Consider the following 25730-nt stretch of genomic DNA (forward strand, 5'->3'; position numbering starts at 1 on the left):
CTTGCTGGTGACGAGTGCATTCAACTCACAGACTTGAACCTTTCTTTAGAAAGAGCAGTTTTGGAACACTCTTTTTGTAGAATCTGCTAGTGTATATTTGGAGCGCTGGGAGGCCTATGCTGGGAAATGAAATATCTTCACCTAAAAACTAGACGGAAGCATTCTCCGAAACTTCTGTGTGATGAGTGCATTCAACTCACAGACTTGAACGTTCCTTTTGATAGAACAGTTTTGAAACACTCCTTTTGTAGAATCTGCAAGTGTTTATTTGGAGCGCTTGGAGGCCTATGCTGGAAAAGGAACTGTCTTCAAATAACAACTCCACAGAAGCATTCACAGAAACTTCTTTGTGATGAGTGCATTCAACTCACAGCCTTGAACGTTCCTTTTGATAGAACAGTTTTGAAACACTCCTTTTGTAGAATCTGCAAGTGTTTATTTCGAGCGCTTGGAGGCCTATGCTGGAAAAGGATATGTCTTCAAATAACAACTACACAGAAGCATTCTCAGAAACTTCTTTGTGATGAGTGCATTCAACTCACAGACTTGAACCTTCCTTTTGAAAGAGCAGTTTTGAAACACTCTTTTTGTAGAATCTGCAAGTGGATATTTGGAGCGCTTTGAGGCCTATGCTGGGAAATGAAATATCTTCTCATAAAAACTAGACAGAAGCATTCTCAGAAACTTCTGTGTGATGAGTGCATTCAACTCACAGACTTGAACATTGCTTTTGATAGAGCAGTTTGGAAACACTCCTTTTGTAAAATCTGCAAGTGTTTATTTGGAGCGCTTTGAGGCCTATCCTGGAAAAGGAAGTATCTTCACATAATAACTAGACAGAAGCATTCTCAGAAACTTCTTTGTGATGAGTGCATTCTACTCACAGAGCTGAACCTTCTTTGTGATAGAAGAGTTTTCAAACTCTCTTTTTGTAGAATCTGCAAGTGCACATTTGGAACTGTTGGAGGCCAACGCTGGAAAAGGAAACATCCTCACATAGAAACTAGACAGAAGCATTCTCAGAAACTTGCTTGTGACGAGTGCATTCAACTCACAGACTTGAACCTTTCTTTTGAAAGAGCAGTTTTGGAACACTCTTTTTGTAGAATCTGCTAGTGTATATTTGGAGCGCTGTGAGGCCTATGCTGGGAAATGAAATATCTTCACCTAAGAACTAGACGGAAGCATTCTCAGAAACCTCTGTGTGATGAGTGCATTCAACTCACAGACTTGAGCCTTCCTTTTGATAGAACAGTTTTGAAACACTCCTTTTGTAGAATCTGCAAGTCTTTATTTGGAGCGCTTGGAGGCCTATGCTGGAAAAGGAAATGTCTTCAAATAACAACTACACAGAAGCATTCTCAGAAACTTCTTTGTGATGAGTGCATTCAACTCACAGACTTGAACGTTCCTTTTCATAGAACAGTTTTGAAACACTCCTTTTGTAGAATCTGCAAGTGTTTATTTCGAGCGCTTGGAGGCCTATGCTGGAAAAGGAAATGTCTTCAAATAACAACTACACAGAAGCATTCTCAGAAACTTCTTGGTGATGAGTGCATTCAACTCACAGACTTGAACCTTCCTTTTGAAAGAGCAGTTTTGAAACACTCTTTTTGTAGAATCTGCAAGTGGATATTTGGAGCGCTTTGAGGCCTATGCTGGGAAATGAAATATCTTCTCCTAAAAACTAGACAGAAGCATTCTCAGAAACTTCTGTGTGATGAGTGCATTCAACTCACAGACTTGAACACTGCTTTTGATAGAGCAGTTTGGAAACACTCCTTTTGTGAAATCTGCAAGTGTTTATTTGGAGCGCTTTGAGGCCTATCCTGGAAAAGGAAATATCTTCACATAATAACTAGACAGAAGCATTCTCAGAAACTTCTTTGTGATGAGTGCATTCTACTCACAGAGTTGAACCTTCTTTGTGATAGAAGAGTTTTCAAACTCTCTTTTTGTAGAATCTGCAAGTGCACATTTGGAACTGTTGGAGGCCAACGCTGGAAAAGGAAACATCCTCACATAGAAACTAGACAGAAGCATTCTCAGAAACTTGCTGGTGACGAGTGCATTCAACTCACAGACTTGAACCTTTCTTTTGAAAGAGTAGTTTTGGAACACTCTTTTTGTAGAATCTGCCAGTGTATATTTGGAGCGCTGTGAGGCCTATGCTGGGAAATGAAATATCTTCACCTAAAAACTAGTCGGAAGCATTCTCCGAAACTTCTGTGTGATGAGTGCATTCAACTCACAGACTTGAACGTTCCTTTTGATAGAACAGTTTTGAAACACTCCTTTTGTAGAATCTGCAAGTGTTTATTTGGAGTGCTTGGAGGCCTATGCTGGAAAAGGAAATGTCTTCAAATAACAACTACACAGAAGCATTCTCAGAAACTTCTTGGTGATGAGTGCATTCAACTCACAGACTTGAACCTTCCTTTTGAAAGAGCAGTTTTGAAACACTCTTTTTGTAGAATCTGCAAGTGGATATTTGGAGCGCTTTGAGGCCTATGCTGGGAAATGAAATAACTTCTCCTAAAAACTAGACAGAAGCATTCTCAGAAACTTCTGTGGGATGAGTGCATTCAACTCACAGACTTGAACACTGCTTTTGATAGAGCAGTTTGGAAACACTCCTTTTGTAAAATCTGCAAGTGTTTATTTGGAGCGCTTTGAGGTCTATCCTGGAAAAGGAAATATCTTCACATAATAACTGGACAGAAGCATTCTCAGAAACTTCTTTGTGATGAGTGCATTCTACTCACAGAGTTGAACCTTCTTTGTGATAGAAGAGTTTTCAAACTCTCTTTTTGTAGAATCTGCAAGTGCACATTTGGAACTGTTGGAGGCCAACGCTGGAAAAGGAAACATCCTCACATAGAAACTAGACAGAAGCATTCTCAGAAACTTGCTTGTGACGAGTGCATTCAACTCACAGACTTGAACCTTTCTTTAGAAAGAGCAGTTTTGGAACACTCTTTTTGTAGAATCTGCTAGTGTATATTTGGAGCGCTGTGAGGCCTATGCTGGGAAATGAAATATCTTCACCTAAAAACTAGACGGAAGCATTCTCAGAAACTTCTGTGTGATGAGTGCATTCAACTCACAGACTTGAACGTTCCTTTTGATAGAGCAGTTTTGAAACACTCCTTTTGTAGAATGTTCAAGTGTTTATTTGGAGCGCTTGGAGGCCTCTGCTGGAAAAGGAAATGTCTTCAAATAACAACTACACAGAAGCATTCTCAGAAACTTCTTTGTGATGAGTGCATTCAACTCACAGACTTGAACCTTCCTTTTGAAAGAGCAGTTTTGAAACACTCTTTTTGTAGAATCTGCAAGTGGATATTTGGAGCGCTTTGAGGCCTATGCTGGGAAATGAAATATCTTCTCCTAAAAACTAGACAGAAGCATTCTCAGAAACTTCTGTGTGATGAGTGCATTCGACTCACAGACTTGAACACTGCTTTTGATAGAGCAGTTTGGAAACACTCCTTTTGTGAAATCTGCAAGTGTTTATTTGGAGCGCTTTGAGGCCTATCCTGGAAAAGGAAATATCTTCACATAATAACTAGACAGAAGCATTCTCAGAAACTTCTTTGTGATGAGTGCATTCTACTCACAGAGCTGAACCTTCTTTGTGATAGAAGAGTTTTCAAACTCTCTTTTTGTAGAATCTGCAAGTGCACATTTGGAACTGTTGGAGGCCAACGCTGGAAAAGGAAACATCCTCACATAGAAACTAGACAGAAGCATTCTCAGAAACTTGCTTGTGACGAGTGCATTCAACTCACAGACTTGAACCTTTCTTTTGAAAGAGTAGTTTTGGAACACTCTTTTTGTAGAATCTGCTAGTGTATATTTGGAGCGCTGTGAGGCCTATGCTGGGAAATGAAATATCTTCACCTAAAAACTAGTCGGAAGCATTCTCCGAAACTTCTGTGTGATGAGTGCATTCAACTCACAGACTTGAACGTTCCTTTTGATAGAACAGTTTTGAAACACTCCTTTTGTAGAATCTGCAAGTGTTTATTTGGAGCGCTTGGAGGCCTATGCTGGAAAAGGAAATGTCTTCAAATAACAACTACACAGAAGCATTCTCAGAAACTTCTTTGTGATGAGTGCATTCAACTCACAGACTTGAACGTTCCTTTTCATAGAACAGTTTTGAAACACTCCTTTTGTAGAATCTGCAAGTGTTTATTTGGAGCGCTTGGAGGCCTATGCTGGAAAAGGAAATGTCTTCAAATAACAACTACACAGAAGCATTCTCAGAAACTTCTTTGTGATGAGTGCATTCAACTCACAGACTTGAACCTTCCTTTTGAAAGAGCAGTTTTGAAACACTCTTTTTGTAGAATCTGCAAGTGGATATTTGGAGCGTTTTGAGGCCTATGCTGGGAAATGAAATAACTTCTCCTAAAAATTAGACAGAAGCATTCTCAGAAACTTCTGTGTGATGAGTGCATTCAACTCACAGACTTGAACACTGCTTTTGATAGAGCAGTTTGGAAACACTCCTTTTGTAAAATCTGCAAGTGTTTATTTGGAGCGCTTTGAGGCCTATCCTGGAAAAGGAAATATCTTCACATAATAACTAGACAGAAGCATTCTCAGAAACTTCTTTGTGATGAGTGCATTCTACTCACAGAGTTGAACCTTCTTTGTGATAGAAGAGTTTTCAAACTCTCTTTTTGTAGAATCTGCAAGTGCACATTTGGAACTGTTGGAGGCCAACGCTGGAAAAGGAAACATCCTCACATAGAAACTAGACAGAAGCATTCTCAGAAACTTGCTGGTGACGAGTGCATTCAACTCACAGACTTGAACCTTTCTTTTGAAAGAGCAGTTTTGGAACACTCTTTTTGTAGAATCTGCTAGTGTATATTTGGAGCGCTGTGAGGCCTATGCTGGGAAATGAAATATCTTCACCTAAAAACTAGACGGAAGCATTCTCCGAAACTTCTGTGTGATGAGTGTATTCAACTCACAGACTTCAACGTTCCTTTTGATAGAACAGTTTTGAAACACTCCTTTTGTAGAATCTGCAAGTGTTTATTTGGAGCGCTTGAAGGCCTATGCTGGAAAAGGAAATGTCTTCAAATAACAACTACACAGAAGCATTCTCAGAAACTTCTTTGTGATGAGTGCATTCAACTCACAGACTTGAACCTTCCTTTTGAAAGAGCAGTTTTGAAACACTCTTTTTGTAGAATCTGCAAGTGGATATTTGGAGCGCTTTGAGGCCTATGCTGGGAAATGAAATATCTTCTCCTAAAAACTAGACAGAAGCATTCTCAGAAACTTCTGTGTGATGAGTGCATTCAACTCACAGACTTGAACATTGCTTTTGATACAGCAGTTTGGAAACACTCCTTTTGTAAAATCTGCAAGTGTTTATTTGGAGCGCTTTGAGGCCTATCCTGGAAAAGGAAATATCTTCACATAATAACTAGACAGAAGCATTCTCAGAAACTTCTTTGTGATGAGTGCATTCTACTCACAGAGCTGAACCTTCTTTGTGATAGAAGAGTTTTCAAACTCTCTTTTTGTAGAATCTGCAAGTGCACATTTGGAACTGTTGGAGGCCAGCGCTGGAAAAGGAAACATCCTCACATAGAAACTAGACAGAAGCATTCTCAGAAACTTGCTGGTGACGAGTGCATTCAACTCACAGACTTGAACCTTTCTTTTGAAAGAGCAGTTTTGGAACACTCTTTTTGTAGAATCTGCTAGTGTATATTTGGAGCGCTGTGAGGCCTATGCTGGGAAATGAAATATCTTCACCTAAAAACTAGACGGAAGCATTCTCAGAAACTTCTGTGTGATGAGTGCATTCAACTCACAGACTTGAACGTTCCTTTTGATAGAACAGTTTTGAAACACTCCTTTTGTAGAATCTGCAAGTGTTTATTTGGAGCGCTTGGAGGCCTATGCTGGAAAAGGAAATGTCTTCAAATAACAACTACACAGAAGCATTCTCAGAAACTTCTTTGTGATGAGTGCATTCAACTCACAGACTTGAACCTTCCTTTTGAAAGAGCAGTTTTGAAACACTCTTTTTGTAGAATCTGCAAGTGGATATTTGGAGCGCTTTGAGGCCTATGCTGGGAAATGAAATATCTTCTCCTAAAAACTAGACAGAAGCATTCTCAGAAACTTCTGTGTGATGAGTGCATTCAACTCACAGACTTGAACATTGCTTTTGATAGAGCAGTTTGGAAACACTCCTTTTGTAAAATCTGCAAGTGTTTATTTGGAGCGCTTTGAGGCCTATCCTGGAAAAGGAAATATCTTCACATAATAACTAGACAGAAGCATTCTCAGAAACTTCTTTGTGATGAGTGCATTCTACTCACAGAGTTGAACCTTCTTTGTGATAGAAGAGTTTTCAAACTCTCTTTTTGTAGAATCTGCAAGTGCACATTTGGAACTGTTGGAGGCCAACGCTGGAAAAGGAAACATCCTCACATAGAAACTAGACAGAAGCATTCTCAGAAACTTGCTGGTGACGAGTGCATTCAACTCACAGACTTGAACCTTTCTTTTGAAAGAGTAGTTTTGGAACACTCTTTTTGTAGAATCTGCCAGTGTATATTTGGAGCGCTGTGAGGCCTATGCTGGGAAATGAAATATCTTCACCTAAAAACTAGTCGGAAGCATTCTCCGAAACTTCTGTGTGATGAGTGCATTCAACTCACAGACTTGAACGTTCCTTTTGATAGAACAGTTTTGAAACACTCCTTTTGTAGAATCTGCAAGTGTTTATTTGGAGTGCTTGGAGGCCTATGCTGGAAAAGGAAATGTCTTCAAATAACAACTACACAGAAGCATTCTCAGAAACTTCTTTGTGATGAGTGCATTCAACTCACAGACTTGAACCTTCCTTTTGAAAGAGCAGTTTTGAAACACTCTTTTTGTAGAATCTGCAAGTGGATATTTGGAGCGCTTTGAGGCCTATGCTGGGAAATGAAATAACTTCTCCTAAAAACTAGACAGAAGCATTCTCAGAAACTTCTGTGGGATGAGTGCATTCAACTCACAGACTTGAACACTGCTTTTGATAGAGCAGTTTGGAAACACTCCTTTTGTAAAATCTGCAAGTGTTTACTTGGAGCGCTTTGAGGCCTATCCTGGAAAAGGAAATATCTTCACATAATAACTGGACAGAAGCATTCTCAGAAACTTCTTTGTGATGAGTGCATTCTACTCACAGAGTTGAACCTTCTTTGTGATAGAAGAGTTTTCAAACTCTCTTTTTGTAGAATCTGCAAGTGCACATTTGGAACTGTTGGAGGCCAACGCTGGAAAAGGAAACATCCTCACATAGAAACTAGACAGAAGCATTCTCAGAAACTTGCTTGTGACGAGTGCATTCAACTCACAGACTTGAACCTTTCTTTTGAAAGAGCAGTTTTGGAACACTCTTTTTGTAGAATCTGCTAGTGTATATTTGGAGCGGTGTGAGGCCTATGCTGGGAAATGAAATATCTTCACCTAAAAACTAGACGGAAGCATTCTCAGAAACTTCTGTGTGATGAGTGCATTCAACTCACAGACTTGAACGTTCCTTTTGATAGAGCAGTTTTGAAACACTCCTTTTGTAGAATGTTCAGGTGTTTATTTGGAGCGCTTGGAGGCCTCTGCTGGAAAAGGAAATGTCTTCAAATAACAACTACACAGAAGCATTCTCAGAAACTTCTTTGTGATGAGTGCATTCAACTCACAGACTTGAACCTTCCTTTTGAAAGAGCAGTTTTGAAACACTCTTTTTGTAGAATCTGCAAGTGGATATTTGGAGCGCTTTGAGGCCTATGCTGGGAAATGAAATATCTTCTCCTAAAAACTAGACAGAAGCATTCTCAGAAACTTCTGTGTGATGAGTGCATTCAACTCACAGACTTGAACACTGCTTTTGATAGAGCAGTTTGGAAACACTCCTTTTGTAAAATCTGCAAGTGTTTATTTGGAGCGCTTTGAGGCCTATCCTGGAAAAGGAAATATCTTCACATAATAACTAGACAGAAGCATTCTCAGAAACTTCTTTGTGATGAGTGCATTCTACTCACAGAGTTGAACCTTCTTTGTGATAGAAGAGTTTTCAAACTCTCTTTTTGTAGAATCTGCAAGTGCACATTTGGAACTGTTGGAGGCCAACGCTGGAAAAGGAAACATCCTCACATAGAAACTAGACAGAAGCATTCTCAGAAACTTGCTGGTGACGAGTGCATTCAACTCACAGACTTGAACCTTTCTTTAGAAAGAGCAGTTTTGGAACACTCTTTTTGTAGAATCTCCTAGTGTATATTTGGAGCGCTGGGAGGCCTATGCTGGGAAATGAAATATCTTCACCTAAAAACTAGACGGAAGCATTCTCCGAAACTTCTGTGTGATGAGTGCATTCAACTCACAGACTTGAACGTTCCTTTTGATAGAACAGTTTTGAAACACTCCTTTTGTAGAATCTGCAAGTGTTTATTTGGAGCGCTTGGAGGCCTATGCTGGAAAAGGAACTGTCTTCAAATAACAACTCCACAGAAGCATTCACAGAAACTTCTTTGTGATGAGTGCATTCAACTCACAGCCTTGAACGTTCCTTTTGATAGAACAGTTTTGAAACACTCCTTTTGTAGAATCTGCAAGTGTTTATTTCGAGCGCTTGGAGGCCTATGCTGGAAAAGGAATTGTCTTCAAATAACAACTACACAGAAGCATTCTCAGAAACTTCTTTGTGATGAGTGCATTCAACTCACAGACTTGAACCTTCCTTTTGAAAGAGCAGTTTTGAAACACTCTTTTTGTAGAATCTGCAAGTGGATATTTGGAGCGCTTTGAGGCCTATGCTGGGAAATGAAATATCTTCTCAGAAAAACTAGACAGAAGCATTCTCAGAAACTTCTGTGTGATGAGTGCATTCAACTCACAGACTTGAACATTGCTTTTGATAGAGCAGTTTGGAAACACTCCTTTTGTAAAATCTGCAAGTGTTTATTTGGAGCGCTTTGAGGCCTATCCTGGAAAAGGAAGTATCTTCACATAATAACTAGACAGAAGCATTCTCAGAAACTTCTTTGTGATGAGTGCATTCTACTCACAGAGCTGAACCTTCTTTGTGATAGAAGAGTTTTCAAACTCTCTTTTTGTAGAATCTGCAAGTGCACATTTGGAACTGTTGGAGGCCAACGCTGGAAAAGGAAACATCCTCACATAGAAACTAGACAGAAGCATTCTCAGAAACTTGCTTGTGACGAGTGCATTCAACTCACAGACTTGAACCTTTCTTTTGAAAGAGCAGTTTTGGAACACTCTTTTTGTAGAATCTGCTAGTGTATATTTGGAGCGCTGTGAGGCCTATGCTGGGAAATGAAATATCTTCACCTAAGAACTAGACGGAAGCATTCTCAGAAACCTCTGTGTGATGAGTGCATTCAACTCACAGACTTGAGCGTTCCTTTTGATAGAACAGTTTTGAAACACTCCTTTTGTAGAATCTGCAAGTGTTTATTTGGAGCGCTTGGAGGCCTATGCTGGAAAAGGAAATGTCTTCAAATAACAACTACACAGAAGCATTCTCAGAAACTTCTTTGTGATGAGTGCATTCAACTCACAGACTTGAACGTTCCTTTTCATAGAACAGTTTTGAAACACTCCTTTTGTAGAATCTGCAAGTGTTTATTTCGAGCGCTTGGAGGCCTATGCTGGAAAAGGAAATGTCTTCAAATAACAACTACACAGAAGCATTCTCAGAAACTTCTTTGTGATGAGTGCATTCAACTCACAGACTTGAACCTTCCTTTTGAAAGAGCAGTTTTGAAACACTCTTTTTGTAGAATCTGCAAGTGGATATTTGGAGCGTTTTGAGGCCTATGCTGGGAAATGAAATATCTTCTCCTAAAAACTAGACAGAAGCATTCTCAGAAACTTCTGTGTGATGAGTGCATTCAACTCACAGACTTGAACACTGCTTTTGATAGAGCAGTTTGGAAACACTCCTTTTGTAAAATCTGCAAGTGTTTATTTGGAGCGCTTTGAGGCCTATCCTGGAAAAGGAAATATCTTCACATAATAACTAGACAGAAGCATTCTCAGAAACTTCTTTGTGATGAGTGCATTCTACTCACAGAGTTGAACCTTCTTTGTGATAGAAGAGTTTTCAAACTCTCTTTTTGTAGAATCTGCAAGTGCACATTTGGAACTGTTGGAGGCCAACGCTGGAAAAGGAAACATCCTCACATAGAAACTACACAGAAGCATTCTCAGAAACTTGCTTGTGACGAGTGCATTCAACTCACAGACTTGAACCTTTCTTTTGAAAGAGCAGTTCTGGAACACTCTTTTTGTAGAACCTGCTAGTGTATATTTGGAGCGCTGTGAGGCCTATGCTGGGAAATGAAATATCTTCACCTAAAAACTAGACGGAAGCATTCTCCGAAACTTCTGTGTGATGAGTGCATTCAACTCACAGACTTGAACCTTCCTTTTGATAGAACAGTTTTGAAACACTCCTTTTGTAGAATCTGCAAGTGTTTATTTGGAGCGCTTGGAGGCCTCTGCTGGAAAAGGAAATGTCTTCAAATAACAACTACACAGAAGCATTCTCAGAAACTTCTTTGTGATGAGTGCATTCAACTCACAGACTTGAACCTTCCTTTTGAAAGAGCAGTTTTGAAACACTCTTTTTGTAGAATCTGCAAGTGGATATTTGGAGCGCTCTGAGGCCTATGCTGGGAAATGAAATATCTTCTCCTAAAAACTAGACAGAAGCATTCTCAGAAACTTCTGTGTGATGAGTGCATTCAACTCACAGACTTGAACATTGCTTTTGATAGAGCAGTTTGGAAACACTCCTTTTGTAAAATCTGCAAGTGTTTATTTGGAGCGCTTTGAGGCCTATCCTGGAAAAGGAAATATCTTCACATAATAACTAGACAGAAGCATTCTCAGAAACTTCTTTGTGATGAGTGCATTCTACTCACAGAGCTGAACCTTCTTTGTGATAGAAGAGTTTTCAAACTCTCTTTTTGTAGAATCTGCAAGTGCACATTTGGAACTGTTGGAGGCCAACGCTGGAAAAGGAAACATCCTCACATAGAAACTAGACAGAAGCATTCTCAGAAACTTGCTTGTGACGAGTGCATTCAACTCACAGACTTGAACCTTTCTTTTGAAAGAGTAGTTTTGGAACACTCTTTTTGTAGAATCTGCTAGTGTATATTTGGAGCGCTGTGAGGCCTATGCTGGGAAATGAAATATCTTCACCTAAAAACTAGTCGGAAGCATTCTCCGAAACTTCTGTGTGATGAGTGCATTCAACTCACAGACTTGAACGTTCCTTTTGATAGAACAGTTTTGAAACACTCCTTTTGTAGAATCTGCAAGTGTTTATTTGGAGCGCTTGGAGGCCTATGCTGGAAAAGGAAATGTCTTCAAATAACAACTACACAGAAGCATTCTCAGAAACTTCTTTGTGATGAGTGCATTCAACTCACAGACTTGAACGTTCCTTTTCATAGAACAGTTTTGAAACACTCCTTTTGTAGAATCTGCAAGTGTTTATTTCGAGCGCTTGGAGGCCTATGCTGGAAAAGGAAATGTCTTCAAATAACAACTACACAGAAGCATTCTCAGAAACTTCTTTGTGATGAGTGCATTCAACTCACAGACTTGAACCTTCCTTTTGAAAGAGCAGTTTTGAAACACTCTTTTTGTAGAATCTGCAAGTGGATATTTGGAGCGTTTTGAGGCCTATGCTGGGAAATGAAATATCTTCTCCTAAAAACTAGACAGAAGCATTCTCAGAAACATCTGTGTGATGAGTGCATTCAACTCACAGACTTGAACACTGCTTTTGATAGAGCAGTTTGGAAACACTCCTTTTGTAAAATCTGCAAGTGTTTATTTGGAGCGCTTTGAGGCCTATCCTGGAAAAGGAAATATCTTCACATAATAACTAGACAGAAGCATTCTCAGAAACTTCTTTGTGATGAGTGCATTCTACTCACAGAGTTGAACCTTCTTTGTGATAGAAGAGTTTTCAAACTCTCTTTTTGTAGAATCTGCAAGTGCACATTTGGAACTGTTGGAGGCCAACGCTGGAAAAGGAAACATCCTCACATAGAAACTAGACAGAAGCATTCTCAGAAACTTGCTTGTGACGAGTGCATTCAACTCACAGACTTGAACCTTTCTTTTGAAAGAGTAGTTTTGGAACACTCTTTTTGTAGAATCTGCCAGTGTATATTTGGAGCGCTGTGAGGCCTATGCTGGGAAATGAAATATCTTCACCTAAAAACTAGTCGGAAGCATTCTCCGAAACTTCTGTGTGATGAGTGCATTCAACTCACAGACTTGAACGTTCCTTTTGATAGAACAGTTTTGAAACACTCCTTTTGTAGAATCTGCAAGTGTTTATTTGGAGTGCTTGGAGGCCTATGCTGGAAAAGGAATTGTCTTCAAATAACAACTACACAGAAGCATTCTCAGAAACTTCTTGGTGATGAGTGCATTCAACTCACAGACTTGAACCTTCCTTTTGAAAGAGCAGTTTTGAAACACTCTTTTTGTAGAATCTGCAAGTGGATATTTGGAGCGCTTTGAGGCCTATGCTGGGAAATGAAATATCTTCTCCTAAAAACTAGACAGAAGCATTCTCAGAAACTTCTGTGTGATGAGTGCATTCAACTCACAGACTTGAACACTGCTTTTGATAGAGCAGTTTGGAAACACTCCTTTTGTGAAATCTGCAAGTGTTTATTTGGAGCGCTTTGAGGCCTATCCTGGAAAAGGAAATATCTTCACATAATAACTAGACAGAAGCATTCTCAGAAACTTCTTTGTGATGAGTGCATTCTACTCACAGAGTTGAACCTTCTTTGTGATAGAAGAGTTTTCAAACTCTCTTTTTGTAGAATCTGCAAGTGCACATTTGGAACTGTTGGAGGCCAACGCTGGAAAAGGAAACATCCTCACATAGAAACTAGACAGAAGCATTCTCAGAAACTTGCTGGTGACGAGTGCATTCAACTCACAGACTTGAACCTTTCTTTAGAAAGAGCAGTTTTGGAACACTCTTTTTGTAGAATCTGCTAGTGTATATTTGGAGCGCTGTGAGGCCTATGCTGGGAAATGAAATATCTTCACCTAAAAACTAGACGGAAGCATTCTCAGAAACTTCTGTGTGATGAGTGCATTCAACTCACAGACTTGAACGTTCCTTTTGATAGAACAGTTTTGAAACACTCCTTTTGTAGAATCTGCAAGTGTTTATTTGGAGCGCTTGGAGGCCTATGCTGGAAAAGGAAATGTCTTCAAATAACAACTACACAGAAGCATTCTCAGAAACTTCTTTGTGATGAGTGCATTCAACTCACAGACTTGAACCTTCCTTTTGAAAGAGCAGTTTTGAAACACTCTTTTTGTAGAATCTGCAAGTGGATATTTGGAGCGCTTTGAGGCCTATGCTGGGAAATGAAATATCTTCTCCTAAAAACTAGACAGAAGCATTCTCAGAAACTTCTGTGTGATGAGTGCATTCAACTCACAGACTTGAACATTGCTTTTGATAGAGCAGTTTGGAAACACTCCTTTTGTAAAATCTGCAAGTGTTTATTTGGAGCGCTTTGAGGCCTATCCTGGAAAAGGAAATATCTTCACATAATAACTAGACAGAAGCATTCTCAGAAACTTCTTTGTGATGAGTGCATTCTACTCACAGAGTTGAACCTTCTTTGTGATAGAAGAGTTTTCAAACTCTCTTTTTGTAGAATCTGCAAGTGCACATTTGGAACTGTTGGAGGCCAACGCTGGAAAAGGAAACATCCTCACATAGAAACTAGACAGAAGCATTCTCAGAAACTTGCTTGTGACGAGTGCATTCAACTCACAGACTTGAACCTTTCTTTTGAAAGAGTAGTTTTGGAACACTCTTTTTGTAGAATCTGCCAGTGTATATTTGGAGCGCTGTGAGGCCTATGCTGGGAAATGAAATATCTTCACCTAAAAACTAGTCGGAAGCATTCTCCGAAACTTCTGTGTGATGAGTGCATTCAACTCACAGACTTGAACGTTCCTTTTGATAGAACAGTTTTGAAACACTCCTTTTGTAGAATCTGCAAGTGTTTATTTGGAGTGCTTGGAGGCCTATGCTGGAAAAGGAAATGTCTTCAAATAACAACTACACAGAAGCATTCTCAGAAACTTCTTGGTGATGAGTGCATTCACCTCACAGACTTGAACCTTCCTTTTGAAAGAGCAGTTTTGAAACACTCTTTTTGTAGAATCTGCAAGTGGATATTTGGAGCGCTTTGAGGCCTATGCTGGGAAATGAAATAACTTCTCCTAAAAACTAGACAGAAGCATTCTCAGAAACTTCTGTGGGATGAGTGCATTCAACTCACAGACTTGAACACTGCTTTTGATAGAGCAGTTTGGAAACACTCCTTTTGTAAAATCTGCAAGTGTTTATTTGGAGCGCTTTGAGGTCTATCCTGGAAAAGGAAATATCTTCACATAATAACTGGACAGAAGCATTCTCAGAAACTTCTTTGTGATGAGTGCATTCTACTCACAGAGTTGAACCTTCTTTGTGATAGAAGAGTTTTCAAACTCTCTTTTTGTAGAATCTGCAAGTGCACATTTGGAACTGTTGGAGGCCAACGCTGGAAAAGGAAACATCCTCACATAGAAACTAGACAGAAGCATTCTCAGAAACTTGCTTGTGACGAGTGCATTCAACTCACAGACTTGAACCTTTCTTTTGAAAGAGCAGTTTTGGAACACTCTTTTTGTAGAATCTGCTAGTGTATATTTGGAGCGCTGTGAGGCCTATGCTGGGAAATGAAATATCTTCACCTAAAAACTAGACGGAAGCATTCTCAGAAACTTCTGTGTGATGAGTGCATTCAACTCACAGACTTGAACGTTCCTTTTGATAGAGCAGTTTTCAAACACTCCTTTTGTAGAATGTTCAAGTGTTTATTTGGAGCGCTTGGAGGCCTCTGCTGGAAAAGGAAATGTCTTCAAATAACAACTACACAGAAGCATTCTCAGAAACTTCTTTGTGATGAGTGCATTCAACTCACAGACTTGAACCTTCCTTTTGAAAGAGCAGTTTTGAAACACTCTTTTTGTAGAATCTGCAAGTGGATATTTGGAGCGCTTTGAGGCCTATGCTGGGAAATGAAATATCTTCTCCTAAAAACTAGACAGAAGCATTCTCAGAAACTTCTGTGTGATGAGTGCATTCGACTCACAGACTTGAACACTGCTTTTGATAGAGCAGTTTGGAAACACTCCTTTTGTGAAATCTGCAAGTGTTTATTTGGAGCGCTTTGAGGCCTATCCTGGAAAAGGAAATATCTTCACATAATAACTAGACAGAAGCATTCTCAGAAACTTCTTTGTGATGAGTGCATTCTACTCACAGAGCTGAACCTTCTTTGTGATAGAAGAGTTTTCAAACTCTCTTTTTGTAGAATCTGCAAGTGCACATTTGGAACTGTTGGAGGCCAACGCTGGAAAAGGAAACATCCTCACATAGAAACTAGACAGAAGCATTCTCAGAAACTTGCTTGTGACGAGTGCATTCAACTCACAGACTTGAACCTTTCTTTTGAAAGAGTAGTTTTGGAACACTCTTTTTGTAGAATCTGCTAGTGTATATTTGGAGCGCTGTGAGGCCTATGCTGGGAAATGAAATATCTTCACCTAAAAACTAGTCGGAAGCATTCTCCGAAACTTCTGTGTGATGAGTGCATTCAACTCACAGACTTGAACGTTCCTTTTGATAGAACAGTTTTGAAACACTCCTTTTGTAGAATCTGCAAGTGTTTATTTGGAGCGCTTGGAGGCCTATGCTGGAAAAGGAAATGTCTTCAAATAACAACTACACAGAAGCATTCTCAGAAACTTCTTTGTGATGAGTGCATTCAACTCACAGACTTGAACGTTCCTTTTCATAGAACAGTTTTGAAACACTCCTTTTGTAGAATCTGCAAGTGTTTATTTCGAGCGCTTGGAGGCCTATGCTGGAAAAGGAAATGTCTTCAAATAACAACTACACAGAAGCATTCTCAGAAACTTCTTTGTGATGAGTGCATTCAACTCACAGACTTGAACCTTCCTTTTGAAAGAGCAGTTTTGAAACACTCTTTTTGTAGAATCTGCAAGTGGATATTTGGAGCGTTTTGAGGCCTATGCTGGGAAATGAAATATCTTCTCCTAAAAACTAGACAGAAGCATTCTCAGAAACTTCTGTGTGATGAGTGCATTCAACTCACAGACTTGAACACTGCTTTTGATAGAGCAGTTTGGAAACACTCCTTTTGTAAAATCTGCAAGTGTTTATTTGGAGCGCTTTGAGGCCTATCCTGGAAAAGGAAATATCTTCACATAATAACTAGACAGAAGCATTCTCAGAAACTTCTTTGTGATGAGTGCATTCTACTCACAGAGTTGAACCTTCTTTGTGATAGAAGAGTTTTCAAACTCTCTTTTTGTAGAATCTGCAAGTGCACATTTGGAACTGTTGGAGGCCAACGCTGGAAAAGGAAACATCCTCACATAGAAACTAGACAGAAGCATTCTCAGAAACTTGCTTGTGACGAGTGCATTCAACTCACAGACTTGAACCTTTCTTTTGAAAGAGCAGTTCTGGAACACACTTTTTGTAGAATCTGCTAGTGTATATTTGGAGCGCTGTGAGGCCTATGCTGGGAAATGAAATATCTTCACCTAAAAACTAGACGGAAGCATTCTCCGAAACTTCTGTGTGATGAGTGCATTCAACTCACAGACTTGAACCTTCCTTTTGATAGAACAGTTTTGAAACACTCCTTTTGTAGAATCTGCAAGTGTTTATTTGGAGCGCTTGGAGGCCTATGCTGGAAAAGGAAATGTCTTCAAATAACAACTACACAGAAGCATTCTCAGAAACTTCTTTGTGATGAGTGCATTCAACTCACAGACTTGAACGTTCCTTTTCATAGAACAGTTTTGAAACACTCCTTTTGTAGAATCTGCAAGTGTTTATTTCGAGCGCTTGGAGGCCTATGCTGGAAAAGGAAATGTCTTCAAATAACAACTACACAGAAGCATTCTCAGAAACTTCTTTGTGATGAGTGCATTCAACTCACAGACTTGAACCTTCCTTTTGAAAGAGCAGTTTTGAAACACTCTTTTTGTAGAATCTGCAAGTGGATATTTGGAGCGTTTTGAGGCCTATGCTGGGAAATGAAATATCTTCTCCTAAAAACTAGACAGAAGCATTCTCAGAAACTTCTGTGTGATGAGTGCATTCAACTCACAGACTTGAACACTGCTTTTGATAGAGCAGTTTGGAAACACTCCTTTTGTAAAATCTGCAAGTGTTTATTTGGAGCGCTTTGAGGCCTATCCTGGAAAAGGAAATATCTTCACATAATAACTAGACAGAAGCATTCTCAGAAACTTCTTTGTGATGAGTGCATTCTACTCACAGAGTTGAACCTTCTTTGTGATAGAAGAGTTTTCAAACTCTCTTTTTGTAGAATCTGCAAGTGCACATTTGGAACTGTTGGAGGCCAACGCTGGAAAAGGAAACATCCTCACATAGAAACTACACAGAAGCATTCTCAGAAACTTGCTTGTGACGAGTGCATTCAACTCACAGACTTGAACCTTTCTTTTGAAAGAGCAGTTCTGGAACACTCTTTTTGTAGAACCTGCTAGTGTATATTTGGAGCGCTGTGAGGCCTATGCTGGGAAATGAAATATCTTCACCTAAAAACTAGACGGAAGCATTCTCCGAAACTTCTGTGTGATGAGTGCATTCAACTCACAGACTTGAACCTTCCTTTTGATAGAACAGTTTTGAAACACTCCTTTTGTAGAATCTGCAAGTGTTTATTTGGAGCGCTTGGAGGCCTCTGCTGGAAAAGGAAATGTCTTCAAATAACAACTACACAGAAGCATTCTCAGAAACTTCTTTGTGATGAGTGCATTCAACTCACAGACTTGAACCTTCCTTTTGAAAGAGCAGTTTTGAAACACTCTTTTTGTAGAATCTGCAAGTGGATATTTGGAGCGCTCTGAGGCCTATGCTGGGAAATGAAATATCTTCTCCTAAAAACTAGACAGAAGCATTCTCAGAAACTTCTGTGTGATGAGTGCATTCAACTCACAGACTTGAACATTGCTTTTGATAGAGCAGTTTGGAAACACTCCTTTTGTAAAATCTGCAAGTGTTTATTTGGAGCGCTTTGAGGCCTATCCTGGAAAAGGAAATATCTTCACATAATAACTAGACAGAAGCATTCTCAGAAACTTCTTTGTGATGAGTGCATTCTACTCACAGAGCTGAACCTTCTTTGTGATAGAAGAGTTTTCAAACTCTCTTTTTGTAGAATCTGCAAGTGCACATTTGGAACTGTTGGAGGCCAACGCTGGAAAAGGAAACATCCTCACATAGAAACTAGACAGAAGCATTCTCAGAAACTTGCTTGTGACGAGTGCATTCAACTCACAGACTTGAACCTTTCTTTTGAAAGAGTAGTTTTGGAACACTCTTTTTGTAGAATCTGCTAGTGTATATTTGGAGCGCTGTGAGGCCTATGCTGGGAAATGAAATATCTTCACCTAAAAACTAGTCGGAAGCATTCTCCGAAACTTCTGTGTGATGAGTGCATTCAACTCACAGACTTGAACGTTCCTTTTGATAGAACAGTTTTGAAACACTCCTTTTGTAGAATCTGTAAGTGTTTATTTGGAGCACTTAGAGGCCTATGCTGGAAAAGGAAATGTCTTCAAATAACAACTACACAGAAGCATTCTCAGAAACTTCTTTGTGATGAGTGCATTCAACTCACAGACTTGAACGTTCCTTTTCATAGAACAGTTTTGAAACACTCCTTTTGTAGAATCTGCAAGTGTTTATTTCGAGCGCTTGGAGGCCTATGCTGGAAAAGGAAATGTCTTCAAATAACAACTACACAGAAGCATTCTCAGAAACTTCTTTGTGATGAGTGCATTCAACTCACAGACTTGAACCTTCCTTTTGAAAGAGCAGTTTTGAAACACTCTTTTTGTAGAATCTGCAAGTGGATATTTGGAGCGTTTTGAGGCCTATGCTGGGAAATGAAATATCTTCTCCTAAAAACTAGACAGAAGCATTCTCAGAAACTTCTGTGTGATGAGTGCATTCAACTCACAGACTTGAACACTGCTTTTGATAGAGCAGTTTGGAAACACTCCTTTTGTAAAATCTGCAAGTGTTTATTTGGAGCGCTTTGAGGCCTATCCTGGAAAAGGAAATATCTTCACATAATAACTAGACAGAAGCATTCTCAGAAACTTCTTTGTGATGAGTGCATTCTACTCACAGAGTTGAACCTTCTTTGTGATAGAAGAGTTTTCAAACTCTCTTTTTGTAGAATCTGCAAGTGCACATTTGGAACTGTTGGAGGCCAACGCTGGAAAAGGAAACATCCTCACATAGAAACTACACAGAAGCATTCTCAGAAACTTGCTTGTGACGTGTGCATTCAACTCACAGACTTGAACCTTTCTTTTGAAAGAGCAGTTCTGGAACACACTTTTTGTAGAATCTGCTAGTGTATATTTGGAGCGCTGTGAGGCCTATGCTGGGAAATGAAATATCTTCACCTAAAAACTAGACGGAAGCATTCTCCGAAACTTCTGTGTGATGAGTGCATTCAACTCACAGACTTGAACCTTCCTTTTGATAGAACAGTTTTGAAACACTCCTTTTGTAGAATCTGCAAGTGTTTATTTGGAGCGCTTGGAGGCCTCTGCTGGAAAAGGAAATGTCTTCAAATAACAACTACACAGAAGCATTCTCAGAAACTTCTTTGTGATGAGTGCATTCAACTCACAGACTTGAACCTTCCTTTTGAAAGAGCAGTTTTGAAACACTCTTTTTGTAGAATCTGCAAGTGGATATTTGGAGCGCTTTGAGGCCTATGCTGGGAAATGAAATATCTTCTCCTAAAAACTAGACAGAAGCATTCTCAGAAACTTCTGTGTGATGAGTGCATTCAACTCACAGACTTGAACATTGCTTTTGATAGAGCAGTTTGGAAACACTCCTTTTGTAAAATCTGCAAGTGTTTATTTGGAGCGCTTTGAGGCCTATCCTGGAAAAGGAAATATCTTCACATAATAACTAGACAGAAGCATTCTCAGAAACTTCTTTGTGATGAGTGCATTCTACTCACAGAGTTGAACCTTCTTTGTGATAGAAGAGTTTTCAAACTCTCTTTTTGTAGAATCTGCAAGTGCACATTTGGAACTGTTGGAGGCCAACGCTGGAAAAGGAAACATCCTCACATAGAAACTAGACAGAAGCATTCTCAGAAACTTGCTTGTGACGAGTGCATTCAACTCACAGACTTGAACCTTTCTTTTGAAAGAGTAGTTTTGGAACACTCTTTTTGTAGAATCTGCCAGTGTATATTTGGAGCGCTGTGAGGCCTATGCTGGGAAATGAAATATCTTCACCTAAAAACTAGTCGGAAGCATTCTCCGAAACTTCTGTGTGATGAGTGCATTCAACTCACAGACTTGAACGTTCCTTTTGATAGAACAGTTTTGAAACACTCCTTTTGTAGAATCTGCAAGTGTTTATTTGGAGTGCTTGGAGGCCTATGCTGGAAAAGGAATTGTCTTCAAATAACAACTACACAGAAGCATTCTCAGAAACTTCTTGGTGATGAGTGCATTCAACTCACAGACTTGAACCTTCCTTTTGAAAGAGGAGTTTTGAAACACTCTTTTTGTAGAATCTGCAAGTGGATATTTGGAGCGCTTTGAGGCCTATGCTGGGAAATGAAATATCTTCTCCTAAAAACTAGACAGAAGCATTCTCAGAAACTTCTGTGTGATGAGTGCATTCAACTCACAGACTTGAACACTGCTTTTGATAGAGCAGTTTGGAAACACTCCTTTTGTGAAATCTGCAAGTGTTTATTTGGAGCGCTTTGAGGCCTATCCTGGAAAAGGAAATATCTTCACATAATAACTAGACAGAAGCATTCTCAGAAACTTCTTTGTGATGAGTGCATTCTACTCACAGAGTTGAACCTTCTTTGTGATAGAAGAGTTTTCAAACTCTCTTTTTGTAGAATCTGCAAGTGCACATTTGGAACTGTTGGAGGCCAACGCTGGAAAAGGAAACATCCTCACATAGAAACTAGACAGAAGCATTCTCAGAAACTTGCTGGTGACGAGTGCATTCAACTCACAGACTTGAACCTTTCTTTAGAAAGAGCAGTTTTGGAACACTCTTTTTGTAGAATCTGCTAGTGTATATTTGGAGCGCTGTGAGGCCTATGCTGGGAAATGAAATATCTTCACCTAAAAACTAGACGGAAGCATTCTCAGAAACTTCTGTGTGATGAGTGCATTCAACTCACAGACTTGAACGTTCCTTTTGATAGAACAGTTTTGAAACACTCCTTTTGTAGAATCTGCAAGTGTTTATTTCGAGCGCTTGGAGGCCTATGCTGGAAAATGAAATGTCTTCAAATAACAACTACACAGAAGCATTCTCAGAAACTTCTTTGTGATGAGTGCATTCAACTCACAGACTTGAACCTTCCTTTTGAAAGAGCAGTTTTGAAACACTCTTTTTGTAGAATCTGCAAGTGGATATTTGGAGCGCTTTGAGGCCTATGCTGGGAAATGAAATATCTTCTCCTAAAAACTAGACAGAAGCATTCTCAGAAACTTCTGTGTGATGAGTGCATTCAACTCACAGACTTGAACATTGCTTTTGATAGAGCAGTTTGGAAACACTCCTTTTGTAAAATCTGCAAGTGTTTATTTGGAGCGCTTTGAGGCCTATCCTGGAAAAGGAAATATCTTCACATAATAACTAGACAGAAGCATTCTCAGAAACTTCTTTGTGATGAGTGCATTCTACTCACAGAGTTGAACCTTCTTTGTGATAGAAGAGTTTTCAAACTCTCTTTTTGTAGAATCTGCAAGTGCACATTTGGAACTGTTGGAGGCCAACGCTGGAAAAGGAAACATCCTCACATAGAAACTAGACAGAAGCATTCTCAGAAACTTGCTTGTGACGAGTGCATTCAACTCACAGACTTGAACCTTTCTTTTGAAAGAGTAGTTTTGGAACACTCTTTTTGTAGAATCTGCCAGTGTATATTTGGAGCGCTGTGAGGCCTATGCTGGGAAATGAAATATCTTCACCTAAAAACTAGACGGAAGCATTCTCAGAAACTTCTGTGTGATGAGTGCATTCAACTCACAGACTTGAACGTTCCTTTTGATAGAGCAGTTTTGAAACACTCCTTTTGTAGAATGTTCAAGTGTTTATTTGGAGCGCTTGGAGGCCTCTGCTGGAAAAGGAAATGTCTTCAAATAACAACTACACAGAAGCATTCTCAGAAACTTCTTTGTGATGAGTGCATTCAACTCACAGACTTGAACCTTCCTTTTGAAAGAGCAGTTTTGAAACACTCTTTTTGTAGAATCTGCAAGTGGATATTTGGAGCGCTTTGAGGCCTATGCTGGGAAATGAAATATCTTCTCCTAAAAACTAGACAGAAGCATTCTCAGAAACTTCTGTGTGATGAGTGCATTCAACTCACAGACTTGAACACTGCTTTTGATAGAGCAGTTTGGAAACACTCCTTTTGTGAAATCTGCAAGTGTTTATTTGGAGCGCTTTGAGGCCTATCCTGGAAAAGGAAATATCTTCACATAATAACTAGAGAGAAGCATTCTCAGAAACTTCTTTGTGATGAGTGCATTCTACTCACAGAGCTGAACCTTCTTTGTGATAGAAGAGTTTTCAAACTCTCTTTTTGTAGAATCTGCAAGTGCACATTTGGAACTGTTGGAGGCCAACGCTGGAAAAGGAAACATCCTCACATAGAAACTAGACAGAAGCATTCTCAGAAACTTGCTTGTGACGAGTGCATTCAACTCACAGACTTGAACCTTTCTTTTGAAAGAGTAGTTTTGGAACACTCTTTTTGTAGAATCTGCTAGTGTATATTTGGAGCGCTGTGAGGCCTATGCTGGGAAATGAAATATCTTCACCTAAAAACTAGTCGGAAGCATTCTCCGAAACTTCTGTGTGATGAGTGCATTCAACTCACAGACTTGAACGTTCCTTTTGATAGAACAGTTTTGAAACACTCCTTTTGTAGAATCTGCAAGTGTTTATTTGGAGCGCTTGGAGGCCTATGCTGGAAAAGGAAATGTCTTCAAATAACAACTACACAGAAGCATTCTCAGAAACTTCTTTGTGATGAGTGCATTCAACTCACAGACTTGAACGTTCCTTTTCATAGAACAGTTTTGAAACACTCCTTTTGTAGAATCTGCAAGTGTTTATTTCGAGCGCTTGGAGGCCTATGCTGGAAAAGGAAATGTCTTCAAATAACAACTACACAGAAGCATTCTCAGAAACTTCTTTGTGATGAGTGCATTCAACTCACAGACTTGAACCTTCCTTTTGAAAGAGCAGTTTTGAAACACTCTTTTTGTAGAATCTGCAAGTGGATATTTGGAGCGTTTTGAGGCCTATGCTGGGAAATGAAATATCTTCTCCTAAAAACTAGACAGAAGCATTCTCAGAAACTTCTGTGTGATGAGTGCATTCAACTCACAGACTTGAACACTGCTTTTGATAGAGCAGTTTGGAAACACTCCTTTTGTAAAATCTGCAAGTGTTTATTTGGAGCGCTTTGAGGCCTATCCTGGAAAAGGAAATATCTTCACATAATAACTAGACAGAAGCATTCTCAGAAACTTCTTTGTGATGAGTGCATTCTACTCACAGAGTTGAACCTTCTTTGTGATAGAAGAGTTTTCAAACTCTCTTTTTGTAGAATCTGCAAGTGCACATTTGGAACTGTTGGAGGCCAACGCTGGAAAAGGAAACATCCTCACATAGAAACTAGACAGAAGCATTCTCAGAAACTTGCTTGTGACGAGTGCATTCAACTCACAGACTTGAACCTTTCTTTTGAAAGAGCAGTTCTGGAACACACTTTTTGTAGAATCTGCTAGTGTATATTTGGAGCGCTGTGAGGCCTATGCTGGGAAATGAAATATCTTCACCTAAAAACTAGACGGAAGCATTCTCCGAAACTTCTGTGTGATGAGTGCATTCAACTCACAGACTTGAACCTTCCTTTTGATAGAACAGTTTTGAAACACTCCTTTTGTAGAATCTGCAAGTGTTTATTTGGAGCGCTTGGAGGCCTATGCTGGAAAAGGAAATGTCTTCAAATAACAACTACACAGAAGCATTCTCAGAAACTTCTTTGTGATGAGTGCATTCAACTCACAGACTTGAACCTTCCTTTTGAAAGAGCAGTTTTGAAACACTCTTTTTGTAGAATCTGCAAGTGGATATTTGGAGCGCTTTGAGGCCTATGCTGGGAAATGAAATATCTTCTCCTAAAAACTAGACAGAAGCATTCTCAGAAACTTCTGTGTGATGAGTGCATTCAACTCACAGACTTGAACATTGCTTTTGATAGAGCAGTTTGGAAACACTCCTTTTGTAAAATCTGCAAGTGTTTATTTGGAGCGCTTTGAGGCCTATCCTGGAAAAGGAAATATCTTCACATAATAACTAGACAGAAGCATTCTCAGAAACTTCTTTGTGATGAGTGCATTCTACTCACAGAGTTGAACCTTCTTTGTGATAGAAGAGTTTTCAAACTCTCTTTTTGTAGAATCTGCAAGTGCACATTTGGAACTGTTGGAGGCCAACGCTGGAAAAGGAAACATCCTCACATAGAAACTAGACAGAAGCATTCTCAGAAACTTGCTTGTGACGAGTGCATTCAACTCACAGACTTGAACCTTTCTTTTGAAAGAGTAGTTTTGGAACACTCTTTTTGTAGAATCTGCCAGTGTATATTTGGAGCGCTGTGAGGCCTATGCTGGGAAATGAAATATCTTCACCTAAAAACTAGTCGGAAGCATTCTCCGAAACTTCTGTGTGATGAGTGCATTCAACTCACAGACTTGAACGTTCCTTTTGATAGAACAGTTTTGAAACACTCCTTTTGTAGAATCTGCAAGTGTTTATTTGGAGTGCTTGGAGGCCTATGCTGGAAAAGGAATTGTCTTCAAATAACAACTACACAGAAGCATTCTCAGAAACTTCTTGGTGATGAGTGCATTCAACTCACAGACTTGAACCTTCCTTTTGAAAGAGCAGTTTTGAAACACTCTTTTTGTAGAATCTGCAAGTGGATATTTGGAGCGCTTTGAGGCCTATGCTGGGAAATGAAATATCTTCTCCTAAAAACTAGACAGAAGCATTCTCAGAAACTTCTGTGTGATGAGTGCATTCAACTCACAGACTTGAACACTGCTTTTGATAGAGCAGTTTGGAAACACTCCTTTTGTGAAATCTGCAAGTGTTTATTTGGAGCGCTTTGAGGCCTATCCTGGAAAAGGAAATATCTTCACATAATAACTAGACAGAAGCATTCTCAGAAACTTCTTTGTGATGAGTGCATTCTACTCACAGAGCTGAACCTTCTTTGTGATAGAAGAGTTTTCAAACTCTCTTTTTGTAGAATCTGCAAGTGCACATTTGGAACTGTTGGAGGCCAACGCTGGAAAAGGAAACATCCTCACATAGAAACTAGACAGAAGCATTCTCAGAAACTTGCTGGTGACGAGTGCATTCAACTCACAGACTTGAACCTTTCTTTAGAAAGAGCAGTTTTGGAACACTCTTTTTGTAG

The sequence above is a fragment of the Pongo abelii genome, chromosome 19 (genome assembly GCF_028885655.2).
Source record: "Pongo abelii isolate AG06213 chromosome 19, NHGRI_mPonAbe1-v2.0_pri, whole genome shotgun sequence".
NCBI lineage: Eukaryota > Metazoa > Chordata > Mammalia > Primates > Hominidae > Pongo > Pongo abelii.